Below are 15,804 nucleotides of genomic sequence, written 5' to 3' on the forward strand. Positions count from 1 at the left end.
TATTAGCACTATTATGGGATTGTTTTCTCAAATTCATAAATATACACGTTTTACGGAGCTATTTTCGTATATCGATAAATATACCCCTTTCACGGGGTTATTTTCTCATATTATAAAATTAACCCATTTAAGGGGTTGTTTTCTCATACTCACAAATATACCAAAATTACGGGGTTATTTTCTTCAATTGATAAATATCCCCGTATTACAAGGTTCTTTTCTCATATTAAAAAATTTACCCCTTTACGAGGTCTATTTTCTCATACTCGCAATTACACTACTTTTACGGGGTTGTTTTCTTAGATTCATAGATATACACATTTTACAGGGTCATTTTCTTATATTAAATTATTAGCACTATTTTGGGGTTATTTTCTCAAAATCATAAATATACACATTTTACGAGGTTATTTTCTTATATTAACAAATATATCCATTTACGAAATTGTTCTCTCAAATTCATAAATATACATATTTTTCTAGATTACTTTCATATATTGATAAATATACCACTTTTACCAAGTCATTTTCTAGTATTAGATTAGTAGCACTATTATGGGGTTGTTTTCACAAATTCATAAATATGCACGTTTTACGAGGTTATTTTCTTATGTTGACAAATATACCTCATATATGGGGTTGTTTTCTCAAATTCATATATATATATATATATACGTTTTACGAGGTTATTTTCATATATTGATAAATATACCACTTTTAGAGGGTCGTTTTCTAGTATTAAATATTAGCACTATTATAGGGTTATTTTCTCAAATTCATAAATATACACGTTTTACGGGGTTATTTTGTTATATCGACAAATATACCCCTTTTACGGGGTTGTTTTCTCATCTTATAAAATTAACCCATTTAAGGGGTTCTTTTCTCATACACACAAATATCCTCGTATTACGGGGTTGTTTTCTCATATTAAAAAACTTACCCTTTCTACGAGGCTTTTTTCTCAGACTCGCAATAACACTAGTTTTATGGGTATTTTTTCTTAGATTCATAAATATACCCGTTTTACGAGGTTATTTTCTTATATTGACAAATAAACTACTTTTACGAGGTCGTATTCTCATATTAAGTTATTAGGACTATTATAAGGTTGTTTTCTCAAATTCAAAAATATACACGCTTTACTGGGTTATTTTCGTATATCGACAAATATACCCCTTTTGACGGGGTTGTTTTCTCATATTATAAAATTAATCAATTTAATTGGTTGTTTTCTCATACTCACAAATATACCAAAATTCCAGGGTTATTTTCTCCGATTGATGAATATTCCCGTATTACGGGGTTGTTTTGCCATGTTAAGAAATTTACCCATTCTACGAGGCTATTTTCTCAGTCTCGCAATTACACTACTTTACGGGGTTGTTTTCTAGGATTCATAAATATACACGTTTTACGGGGTTATTTATTTATATTGACAAATATAGCACTTTTACTGGGTCATTTCTCATATTAAGTTATTAGCAATATTATGGTGTTGTTTTATCAAATTCATAAATATACACGTTTTACGAACTTATTTTCTTATATAGATAAATATACCACTTTTATAGGGTCGTTTTCTCATACTAAATTAGTAGCACTATTATGGGGTTATTTTCTCAAATTCATAAATAAACACGTTTTACGGTTATTTTCTTAAATCAAATATACCCCTTTTACAGGGTCATTTTCTCATATTAAATTATTAGCACTATTATGGGGTTGTTTTCTCAAATTCATAAATATACATGTTTTACAGGGTTATTTTCTTATTTTAACAAATATACCCTTTTACGGGGTTGTTTTCTTATATTATAAAATTAACCCATTTAAGGGGTTGTTTTCTCAAACTCACAAATATACCAAGTTTACGGGGTTATTTTCTCCGATTGATAAATATCTCCGTATTACGGGGTTATTTTCTCATATTAAAAAATTTACTTCTACGAGGCTTTTTTCTCAGACTAGCAATTACACTAGTTTTAGGGGTTCTTTTCTCAGATTCATAAATATACACGTTTTACGGGGTTATTTTCTTATACTGAAAAATACCACTTTTACGTGGTCGTATTCTCATATTAAGTTATTATGGGGTTGTTTTCTCAAATTCATAAACGTTTTACGAGGTTATTTTCTTATATCAACAAATATAGCCCATTAAAGGGGTTATTTTTTTAAATTCATAAAAATACTTGTTTTATGAGATTGTTTTCGTAAATTGATAAATATACCACTTTTACGGGGTCGTTTTGTCATATTAAATTATTAGCACTATTTTGGGGTTGTTCTCCCAAATTCATAAATATACACGTTTTACGATATTCTTTTCGAATATCGACAAATATACCCCTTTTAGGGGTCGTTTCTCATATAATAAAATTAAACCATTTACGGGGTTGTTTTCTTATATTAAAAAATTTACCCCTTCTACGCAGCTGTGTTCTCATATTCGCAATTGCAATAGCTTTACTGGTTTTTTCTCAAATTCATAAATATACACGTTTTGTAGGGTTATTCTCTTATATCGACAAATATACCCTTTTTACGGGGTCATTTTCTCATATTAAATTATTAGCACTATTATGGGGTTGTTTTCTCAAATTTATAAATATACACATTTTACGGGGTTATTTCTTATTTCGACCAATATACCCCTTTTACGAGGTTGTTTTCTCATATTATAAAATTAACCCATTTAAGGGGTTGTTTTCTCATACTCACAAATATACTAGATTTACGGGGTTATTTTCTCCGATTGATAAATATCCCTGTATTACGTGATTATTTTCACATATTAAAAAATTTACCCCTTCTATGAGGCTTTTTTACCAGACTCGCAATTACACTAGTTTTACGGGTTCTTTTTCTTAGATCTTAAATATACATGTTTCACGGTGTTATTTTCTTAAATTGATAAATATACCACTTTTAAGGGGTTGTTTTCTCATATTAAATTATTAGCACTATTATGGGGTTGTTTTCTCAAATTCATAAATATACATGTTTTACGGGATTATTTTCGTATATCGACAAATATACCCCTTTTACGGGGTTGTTTTCTCATATAATAAAATTAAACCATTTAAGGGGTTGTTTTCTCATACTCACAAATATACCAAAATTACGGGGTTATTTTCTCCGATTGATAAATATCCCCATATTACAGGGTTGGTTTCTCAAATTTAAAAATTTACCCCATCTGCGAGGCTGTTTTCTCAAACTCGCAATTACATTAGTTTTACTGATTTTTTTTCTCATATTCATAAATATACACGTTTTACGGAGTTATTTTACAAATATACCACTTTTACGAGGTCGTATTCTCATTTTAAGTTATTATGGGGTTGTTTTCTCAAATTCATAAATATAAACGTTTTACAAGGTTAATTTCTTATATCAACAAATATACCCCATTAACGGGGTTGTTTTCTCAAATTTATAAATGTACATGTTTTACGAGGTTATTTTCTTAAATTGATAAATATACGACTTTTACACGGTTGTTTTCTCATATTAAATTATTAGCACTATTATGTGGTTGTTTTCTCAAATTCATAAATATACATATTTTACGGGGTTATTTTCGTATATCGATAAATATACCACTATTACGGGGTTGTTTTTTCATATTATAGAATTAAATCATTTAAGGGGTTTTTTCCTCATACTAAAAAATATACTAAAATTACAGGGTTATTTTCTCCGATTGATAAATATCCCCTTATTACGAGGTTGTTTTCTCATATTAAAATTTATCACTTCTACGAGGCAGTTTTCTCGAACTCGCAATTACACTATTTTTACGGGGTAGTTTTCTCACATGCATAAATATACACGTTTTACGGGGTTATTCTCTTATATTGATAAATATACCACGATTATGGGGTTATTTTCCCAAATTCATAAATGTACACGTTTTATGAGATTATTTTCTTATATCGACAAACATACCCCATTTACGGAGTTGTTTTCTAAAATTCTTAAATATACACGTCTTACGAGGTTATTTTCTGATGTTGATAAATATACCACTTTTACGCGGTCATTTTCTCATTTTAAATTATTATCACTATTATGGGGTTATTTTCGCAAATTCATAAATATACACGTTTTACGGGTTATTTTCTTATATTGATAAATATACCATTTTTACGGGGTCATTTTCTCATATTAAATTATTTGCACTATTGTGGGGCTATTTTCTCAAATTCATAAATATACAAGTTTTACGAGGTTATTTTTTTATATCGATAAATATAGCCCATTTACGTGGTTGTTTTCTCAAATTCATAAAGATACACATTTTACGAGGTTATTTACTTATATTGATAAATATAGCAATTTTACGGGATCGTTTTCTCATATTAAATTATTAGCACTATTATGGAGTTGTTTTCTCAAATTCATAAATATACACGTTTTACGGGCTTATTTTCTTATATTGATAAATATACCACTTTTATAGAGTCATTTTCACATATGAAATTATTTGCACGATTATGGTGTTGTTTCTCAAATTCATAAATATACACGTTTTACGGGATTATTTTCTTATATCGACAAATATACCCCATTTACGGGATTTTTTTTCTAAAATTCTTAAATATACACGTCTTTTGAGGTTATTTAATGTTGAAAAATACACCCCATTTACGGGGTTGTTTTCTCAAATTTATAAATATACACATTTTACGAGGTTATTTTCTTATATCGACAAATCTACCCCTTTTACGGGGTTGTTTTCTCATATTATAAAATTAACCCATTTAGGGGGTTGTTTTCTCACACTTACAAATATACCAAAATTATGGGGTTATTTTGTTCGATTGATAAATATCCCGGTATTACGGGGTTGTTTTCTCATATTAAAAAGTTTACCCCTTCTACGAGGCTGTTTTTTCAGACTAGCAATTTTACTATTTTTACAGTGTTGTTTTCTGAGATTCATAAATATACACGTTTTACGTGGTTATTTTCTTATATTGATAAATATACCACTTTTACGAGGTCGTTTCTGATATTAAATTATTAGCACTATTATGTGATTGTTTTGTCAAATTTAAACGTTTTACGGGGTTATTTTGTTAAATCGAAAAATATACCTCTTTTATGGGGTTGTTTTCTCATATTCTAAAATTAACTCATTTAAGGTGTTGTTTTTCCATTTTCACAAATATACCAAAATTGTGAGGTTATTTTCTCCGATTGATAAATATCCCCATATTACGGGGTTGTTTTCTAATATTTATAAATATACCCCTCTTACTCGGTTGTTTTCTCATATTAAAAAATTTACGCCTTCTACGAGTTTGTTTTCTCAGACTCGCAATTACACTACTTTTACTAGGTTGTTTTGACATATTCTCAGATATACATGATTTATGGAGTTATTCTCTTATATTTATAAATATACCACTTTTACGGGGTCGCTTTCTCATAACAAATTATTAATACTATTATAGAGTTATTTTTTCAAATTCATAAATTTACATGTTCTACGGTGTTATTTTCTTATATCAACAAATCTAACTCTTCCACAGGGTTATTTTCTCATACTCACAAATATAACAAATTACGGGGTTATTTTCTCCGATTGATAAATATCCCCATTTTACGGGGTTGTTTTCTTATATTAAAAAATTTACGCCTTCTATGAGGCTGTTTTCTCTGACTCGCAATTACACTACTTTTATGGGTTTGTTTTCTGAGATTCATAAATATACACGTTTTACGAGATATTATTTTCTTATATTTATAAATGTACCATTTTTACGAGGTCATTTTCTCATGTTTAATTATTAGCATTATTATGGTGTTGTTTTGTCAGATTCATAAATTTACAAGTTTTACGTGGTTATTTTCTTATATCGACAAATATACCCCTTTTCCGGGGTTGTTTTCTCATACTCTCAAATTAACCCATTTAAGGGGTTGTTTTCTCATACTCACAAATATACCAAAATTACGGGGTTATTTTCTCTTATTTATAAATATCTCCGTATTACGGTGTTGTTTTCTCATATTAAAAAATATATCCCTTCTACGAGGCTATTTTCTTAGACTCGCAATTGCTTCTCATATTATAATATTAACCGATTTAAGAGGTTGTTTTCTCATACTCACAAATATACCAAAATTATGGGGTTATTTTCTCCGATTGATAAATATCCCTATATTGGTTGTTCTCTCATATTAAAAAATTTACCCCTTCTACGAGACTTATTTCTCAGACTCGGAATTACAGTACTTTGACGGGGTTATTTTCTCATATTCATAAATATACATGTTTTACGGAGTTATTTTCTTATATTGATAGATATACCACTTTTACGAGGTCATTTTCTCATATAAAATTATTAGCAATATTATGGGGTTGTTTTATCAAAATCATAAATTTACATGTTTTACGGGGTTATTTTCTCATATCGATAAATATACCCCTTTTACGGGGTTGTTTTCTCATATTACAAAATTAACCCATTTAAGGGGTTGTTTTCTTATACTCGCAAATATTTCAAAATTACGTGGTTATTTCTCCAATTAATAAATATCCCGGTATTACGGGGTTGTTTTCTCATAGTAAAAAATTTACCCCTTCTATGAGGTTATTTCTCAGTCTCTCAATTACACTACTTTTACGAGGTTATTTTCTCTGATTCATATATATACACGTTTTAAGGGTTTATTTTCTTATATCGACAAATATACCCCTTTTACGGGGTTATTTTCTCATACTCTAAAATTAACCTATTTAAGGGGTTGTTTTCTCATACTCACAAATATACCAAAATTAAGGCGTTATTTTCTCCGATTGACAAATATCCCCGTATTACGGGGTTGTTTTCTCATAGTAAAAAATTTACCCCTTCTACAAGGCTGATTTCTCAGACTCGCAATTACACTACTTTTACGGGGTTGTTTCCTCAGATTCATTTATATACACGTTTTAAGGGTTTATTTTCTTATATCGACAAATATACCCCTTTTACGGGGTTGTTTTCTCATATTATAAAATTAACTGATTTAAGGGGTTGTTTTCTCATACTCACAGATATATTAAAATTACAGGGTTATTTTCTCCGATTGATAAATATTCCCGTATTACGGGGTTGTTTTGCTCATATTAAAGAATTTAAAGCTTCTATGAGCCTCTTTTCTCAGACTCGCAATTATACTACTTTTACGAGGTTGTTTTCTCATGATTCATAAATATACATGTTTTACGGGGTTATTTTCTTATATCAATAAATATACCACTTTTACGGAGTCATTTTTTCATATTAAATTATTAGTACTATTGTGGAGTTGTTTTTTTCAAATTCATAAATTTACATATTTTACGAGTTTGTTTTCTCGTATTATAAAATTAACCTATTTAAGGGGTGATTTTCTTATACTCACAAATATACCAAATTATGGGGTTATTTTCTCTGATTGATAATGTCACGACCCCACCCGAGGGCCCGTGACCGACACTAGGGAATGGGTAGGCTTAAGGCCACCGAATCCCGTAGTAAGCCTGACACTCACTAACTCAATCAAATCTCATCTCAAATTAATATTATTAAAGCCATAAATTATCTTAATAGTTACATTTTACATAATTACTTCGGTCTGCCAGAAAAATTAGGCGAGACCCGAAACTCATAAAATTTACAACTAATACCTCTACTATTACTACTACGGAGAATCTAAGATTTACCAATTTACATACCAAATCAAATACATCACCCGATGATGAAGGAGTCGGGTTACTGAATAAGAGTCGCGGGAAGACTAATAGTCACGCATCTGAAAAATAAATTGAGACCGCGGGCCCTTGAGAGTGAGTTAAAATCAAATAATCTAGAGACTATTGCATTCTTCACAGAAAATATTAATTATTCGAATCAGTATATCAAACCATGCACATAAATACCAATCATACTATAATCATGCCATAATAAATAAATAAATAAATAAAAATATATTTTTACTTTTACGGGACGAGTGGCTTAGTAGAACCCTAATCCCCAAATTCTAGTAGCCTCTTGGCTCTCTTGATCCAATAAGACTGGTGCCCAGAGAGCAATGCTCGACTAGGGACCTTACCTCCAGTCTAGTCACTTAAGTATCCAAATAAGCCGGCGCCTAGAGAGCAATGCTCGACCAGGGACCTTTACTCCGACATTTCACTCAAATCAGCCTAGAGAACCATGCTCGACCAGGGCGAACTCATAATAATCTTATTACCGTAATTTACTCAAATCAGCCCAGAGAGCCATGCTCGACCAGGGCGAACTCATAAAAATCTTATTACCCGTCCATGATCATTACCGGTGCGCACGCGGTCCTGATGTAACCCATCAGGTGGCATGTTCTACGAAAGCCACATTCCCAAGTCGCAATCATCACATTTAAAAAAAATATCATTGTCTAATGAAATCATCCAACACATATCAAAGTAAAGATTAAAGATTTAGGGTAAAGCAACGCAATTCGTGAGGGGAAAAATAATAGCGTATGTATTATTATAACGTTATTTATAATAATATTTATATTATTTCAATAATTAATAATCAAGTGAAATCATTTATATTGCGATACTAACAATCATATCAATCATAAATTCTAAAATAGCATATTAAAATCAGACTTAGCAATAGTGCAATGATTAAATGACTTTAACTCACGGACCAGATCATCTAATCACGGAAATAATTTATCAAAATGCCAAACAATTGATCATTAATCCTAGGTCTAGACTCCTAGATCGACTGCCTAAGAACCTGATTCTGGAGAATGCACCAAAATATGGCGAACCTCCCCTACAACACGGACATTTACCCCCGTAAAACGGGTCCAGGGCCTGCCAGAAAAACACTTCAAATATCCAACAATTTAAACAACGGGAGTCGGGTCCCCAAACTTCACTATTTTCCCGACTCTACTACACAACACAAAACACGAGGCAGGCAACTGACAGACAATTATTTTTGACTCACAAATATCATCAAATACTCAATATAAACCAATAGACACACAATTAAACCAAGAATTTCCAAAATTAACGGGCCAGAGAAAATTACCGAGACGCTCGGTCGCTCGGTCGACAATCCGAACTCACCATCAGGCTCGAAACGACGCGTTGACGACGATCTCCGCTTTTGATTTTCCGATCTGACACCCGATCGTCCGGAGAGATTTGAGGACGATCTCGGCCGTCGATTTGCAAACGAAGCCCGATCGCCACAAAATCGGTGCCATTGCGAATCTTGAGCTGAGGAGAGTCGGGATATGCCCTCCGATCGTCCATAGCTCGTCGAAGCTCGCCGAAAATGCCCAAGAACCTCAGCTGCCTCCATTTTCTCTCTCCACCGTTAACCTCCGTTTCCGGCCACCATTGTCGACACCGCCGCCGCCAAAATAAAGCCAAGGCTGAGAGGAGTCGATCACACTTAAGATTAGCGGCCATCACACGGAACGCACGACGACAAGAAGGAAGTCTCACGGCTTCCTCTCCTCACAGGCACCGCTGGCCACGACGCCGCAGCCTAATGCCTGCTGTTCCCGCCTCGATGGATCGCCCCAACGCCAGCCCTTCCTCCACAGACTCTCTCTCTCCCCCGACATCTCTCTTCATTTTTCTTCTTCTTCCCAATTCCATTCCTTTCAATACCGACATTTGACCCCTGAACTTTTCCTTATCACAATTTGGTCCCTCAACTTTCTTAATTACTTACAATTTCATCCAATAAAATTCCAATTTAACCCTTAAACTTTCCTTTAGCCTTTCAATTAAGCCCTTAACTATTTAATTTGGGCCAAATTAGAATTATTGAAAATACACAATTACATAAATACCCCTGACCGACATATTTTTTTACAAAAATATCAAACTCACAAATTTCCATTAAACCCCATAAAAATAAAATTATACTTTTAATCCTTATTCCAAAATCAATTTCCAATTTAGTCCTAACACACAATTAAATTAAATAACCAATTTACTAATTATTTTAATACCATTAGTTAATTAAAATACCAATTTCCCCAAAATTATTTTATAAAAACATCCTTTACAATTTCTTCCAAACTTTTCCAATATATAATTTTACTTATATAAATATGCATTTGGGAAAAATTTGAATAACCAAAATATAATCATGTCTCAAATAATTTACTTAATTAATTTCTTAAAAATTTAAACTAATAGGATTTAGAAAAATAACTCATTTATTCGTCTAATACTAAAATTCAAACTTTGCATTTAAATCATTCCAACTAGACCAAATAAAGATATAATAAAATTAATTTAAATAAAAACTCATTATTAATATAATTATTATTAAATATAAAAATTCCGGGTATTACAGATAAATATCCCCGTATTACGGGGTTGTTTTCTCATATTAAAAAACTTACCCCTTTTACGAGACTGTTTGCTCTGATTCGCAATTACACTATTTTTATGGGGTTGTTTTCTCATATTCATAAATATACACGTTTTACGGAGTTATTTTCTTTTATCGATAAATATACAACTTTTAGAGGATCATTTTCTAATATTAAATTATTACCACTATTATTGGGTTGTTTTGTGAAATTCATAAATTTACACTTTTTACCCGGTTATATTGTTATATCGACAAATATACCCCTTTTACGGGGTTGTTTGCTCATATTATAAAATTAACCCATTTAGGGGTTGTTTTCTCATACTCACAAATATATCAAAATTACGAGGTTATTTTCTCCGATTGATTAATACCCCGTATTACGGGGTTATTTTCTTATATTATAAAATTAACCCATTTAAGGAGTTGTTTTCTCATACTCACAAATATACCAAAATTATGGGGTTATTTTCTCCGATTGATAAATATCCCCGTATTACGGGGTTATTTTTTGTTATTGGAAAATTTATCCTATCTACGAGGTTGTTTTCTCAGATTGGCAATTACAATACTTTTACGCAGTTGTTTTCTCATATTCATAAATATACATGGTTTACGGGGTTATTTTCTTATATTGATTTAATACACCACTTTTATGTGGTCGTTTTCTCATATTAAACTATTAGCACTATTATGGGGTTGTTTTGTCAAATTCTTAAATTTACACGTTTTACAGGATTATTTTCTTATATCGACAAATATACCCCTTTTACGGAGTTGTTTTCTCATATTCACAAATATACCAAAATTAGAGGGTTATTTTCTACGATTGACAAATATCCCCGTATTATGGGATTGTTATCTTATATTAAAAAATTTACCCCTTCTACAAGGCTATTTTCTCAAACTCGCAATTACAGTACTTTTACGAGGTTATTTTCTCAAATTCATAAATATACACGTTTTACGGGGTTATTTTCTAATATTGATAAATATACCACTTTTCGGAGTCATTTTCACTATTAAGGTGTTATATTGTCAAATTCATAAATTTACACGTTTTACGGGGTTATTTTCTCATATCGACAAATATACCCCTTTTACAGGGTTGTTTTCTCATACTCTAAAATTAACCAATTTAAGGGGTTGTTTTCTCATACTCACAAATATACCAAAATTACGAGGTTATTTTCTCCAATTGACAAATATCCTTGTATTACGATGTTGTTTTCTCATATTCATAAATTTACCCCTTCTAGGAGGCTGTTTTCTCAGACTCGCAATTACACTACTTTTACGGGGTTGTTTTCTCATATTATAAAATTAACCCATTTAAGGAGTTGTTTTCTAATTCTCACAAATATACCAAAATTACGAGGTTATTTTCTCCGATTGATTAATACCCCGTATTACGGGGTTATTTTCTCATATTATAAAATTAACCCATTTAAGGAGTTGTTTTCTCATACTCACAAATATACCAAAATTATGGGGTTATTTTCTCCGATTGATAAATATCCCCGTATTACGGGGTTATTTTTTGTTATTGGAAAATTTATCCTATCTACGAGGTTGTTTTCTCAGATTGGCAATGTAACACCCGGAATTTTTATATATTTAATAATGAGTTTTTATTTAAGTTAATTTTAGCCTCATTATTATTGGGTTTAATTTAAAATGATTATATTTTGGTTATTCAAATTTTTCCAAATGCATATTTATATAAGTAAAATTATATATTGGAAAATTATGGTAGAATTGTAAAGGATGTGTTTATAAAAGAATTTTGGAAAAATTGATTATTTAATTTAATTGTGTGTTAGGACTAAATTGGAAATTTATTTTGGAATAAGGATTGAAAGTATAATTTTATTTTTATGGGGTTTTAATGGAAATTTGTGAGTTTGGTATTTTCGTAAATAAATATGTCTACGGGGGTATTTTTGTAATTGTATTTTCGAATTCTAATTTGGCCCAAATTAAATAGTTAAGGGCTTAATTGTAAGGCTAAAAAGAAGTTTGGGGGTCAAATTTAAATTCGCAGGGATGAAATTGTAAGTAATTAAGGAAGTTGAGGGACCAAATTGTAATAAGGAAAAGTTCGGGGGCCTAATGTCGATATTGAAAGAAAAAGAAGTCGGGGAAGAAGAAAGGAGGAGAGAGAGAGAGTGTTTGGAAGAGAGAGAAGGGGCGCGTCACCATGACCGTCGGCGTGGAGCGCCACGACGGAGCTGGCCGCGAGGCGAAATGACGGCAGCGGCCCAAGCTGAGGCGGATCTGCGGTGGCATCAAGCCGTCTTACTGCTTCCATGGGCCTTTTCACCGATCTGGTGGCGATCGGCTCCCCTTGGAGAGAGCTTCCCTTTGGCGGTAGCTGGCTTGGTTTGGTGGCCGAGGAGAGAGTTCCGGTAAGTGGAGGCAGCCGATTTTGGGCTTTTCCGGCCGAGCTCCCGTGGAGGATGGACAATCGGAGGACATATCCCGACTCTCCTCATCTCAAGCTTCGCGATGGCATCGGTTTCGTGGCGATCGGGCTTCGTTTGTGAATCGAAGGTCGAGATCGTCCGCAAATTCCTCCCGGATGGTCGGGTGTCGATCGGAAAATCGAAAGCGGGGATCGCCATCGGCCGCTGTGGAGTCCGATGGTGTGTTCGGATCGTCGATCGGACTCGGCCGGAGGCGAGTCGACCGGCGGCCGGCCTTGGTAATTTTCTTTAGCCCGTTTTTTTTAGAAATTCTTAGTTTAATTGTGTCTTTTGGTTTATATTGTGTATTTGATGGTATTTGTGGGTCAAAATAATTGTCCGCCGCCTGTCTCAGGTTTTAGGCCGTATGAGTCTGGAAATAGTGAAGTTTGGGGACCCGACTCCGTTGTTTTAATTGTAAGTATTTGGAGTGTTTTTCCGGCAGTCCTGGACCCGTTTTTACGGGGGGTAATGTTCGTGTTGTAGGGAGGTTCTCAATTTTCAGTTCCCAGTCGAGATTCTTAGACAAATACCCCAGGAATCTAGACCTAGGATCTATTGTAATTGTTTCATCGTTTTGATAAATTGTTTTCCGTGATTAGATGATCTGTCTGTTCGGCTCGCTCCTACCGAGACACCTAAGTCGAGCTAGGAGGTCGCCCCGAGTTAAAGTCATATATCGTTTACGCACGTGTCATGCATAAAATTTGATTTGCTACCGAGAATATTTATTTGCAATTTCAATTTTTCATTCAATTATTATTATTATCATTTGCATGATGCTTTTAGTTACTATTTAAATATGTTTTTCCTTTATTACCAATTTTAATATTGCATGATGACTCAGGATGGGACGGCAGTAGAACATAGGAGTTGGATGAGTGTCCCAATATAATCTGAGAGAGATAGGGAAAGGGTAAAAAGGTAAAAATTTTGAGAAAGAAAGATTAGGACTGCCTGGTCGAGCATCGCTCTCTGGGCTTAGTAGAGTGTGGTTGCCGAGTAAGGTCCCTGGTCGAGCATTGCTTCCTGGCGCCGGCTTTTGGATATTTAAGTGACTGATCGGAGGTAAGGTCCCTGGTCGAGCATTGCCTCGTGGCGCTACCTTATTGGATTAAGAGAGCCGAATGGCTACTAGATTTCTTATTTGGATATTTAAGTGACCAGACTGGAGGTAAGGTCCCTGGTCGAGCATTGCTCTCGGGGCGCCAGTCTTATTGGATAAGAGAGCCAAAAGGCTAAGGCTGAGAGTTAAGTGACCGGACTGGAGGTAAGGTCCCTGGTCGAGCTTTGCTCTCTGGGCGCCAAATCTGTTGGAATGAGAGGTTTGAGATGATAGAGTTGAGGTTAGTTGAGACATAAGTGTTGAAATAATCGAGATTTTAGAGTTGGGATTAGAGTTCTATCAAGTACTGTCCCGCTGCATGTGGAATAAATTTTGTTTAAGCATGGCATGACACATATGTTTTAACATGATACGTATGGTTCATGTGATTTATTAATTATTTTAAAATTAAATGAATGTGACATTGAGATATTTGAAACTGTTTTAGATGTATGATTTTAACTCACTCTAGACCCATACCCATTTATTGTTTTCGGATTCGTGACCTAGTTCTCTCGCGACTCTTATTCAAGTAACCCGACTCCTTCATCATCGGGTGAAGTATTTGATTTGGTATGTAAAATGGTAAATCTTAGATTCTCCGCAGTAGTAATTAGTATATGTATCAGTTGTAATTTTCCGAGCCGGGTCTCGCCTAGTATTTTCCGGGCAGACCGGAAGTAATTTTGTAAAGTGTAACTATTAAGATAATTTATGGTTTTAATAATATAAATTTGAGTTGAGATTTGTTTAAATCGTTGAGTGTCGGGGCTTACTACGGGTTTCTTGTGGCCTTAAGCCTACCCATTCCTAGTGTTTACCACGGCCCACCAAAGGGTCGTGATGTGCAATTACAATACTTTTACGCAGTTATTTTCTCATATTCATAAATATACATGGTTTACGGGGTTATTTTCTTATATTGATTTAATACACCACTTTTATGTGGTCGTTTTCTCATATTAAACTATTAGCACTATTATGGGGTTGTTTTGTCAAATTCTTAAATTTACACGTTTTACGGGATTATTTTCTTATATCGACAAATATACCCCTTTTACGGAGTTGTTTTCTCATATTCACAAATATACCAAAATTAGAGGGTTATTTTCTACGATTGACAAATATCCCCGTATTGTGGTATTGTTATCTTATATTAAAAAATTTACCCCTTCTACAAGGCTATTTTCTCAAACTCGCAATTACAGTACTTTTACGGGGTTGTTTTCTGATATTCATAAATATACACGCTTTACGGGCTTATTTTCTTATATTGATAAATTTACCATTTTTACGGAGTCGTTTTCTCATATTAAATAATTAGCACTATAATGGGGTTATTTTCTCAAATCTATAAATTTACACGTTTTTCGAGGTTATTCTCTTATATCGACAAATATTCCCCTTTTACGGGGTTATTTTCTCATGTTATAAAATTAACCCATTTAATAGGTTGTTTTCTCATACTCACAAATATACCAAAATTACGGGGTTATTTTCTCCGATCAATAAATATCACCGTATTACGGGGTTGTTTTCTTTTATTAAAAAATTTACCTCTTCTACGAGGTTATTTTCACAGACTCGCAATTATACTACTTTTACGGGGTTTGTTTCCTCAGATTCATAAATATACACGTTTTACGGAGTTATTTTCTTATATCGACCAATATACCCTTGTTACGGGGTTGTTTTCTCAAACTAAAAAATATACCAAAAGTACGGGGTTATTTTCTACGATATATAAATATGCCCGTATTACGGGGTTGTTTTCTCATATTAAAATTTACCCCTTCTACGAGGCTGCTTTCTCAGACTCACAATTACAGTACTTTTATGGGGTTGTTTTCTCATA

This window comes from Ricinus communis, chromosome 4 (assembly GCF_019578655.1).
Source record: "Ricinus communis isolate WT05 ecotype wild-type chromosome 4, ASM1957865v1, whole genome shotgun sequence".
Taxonomy (NCBI): Eukaryota; Viridiplantae; Streptophyta; class Magnoliopsida; order Malpighiales; family Euphorbiaceae; genus Ricinus; species Ricinus communis.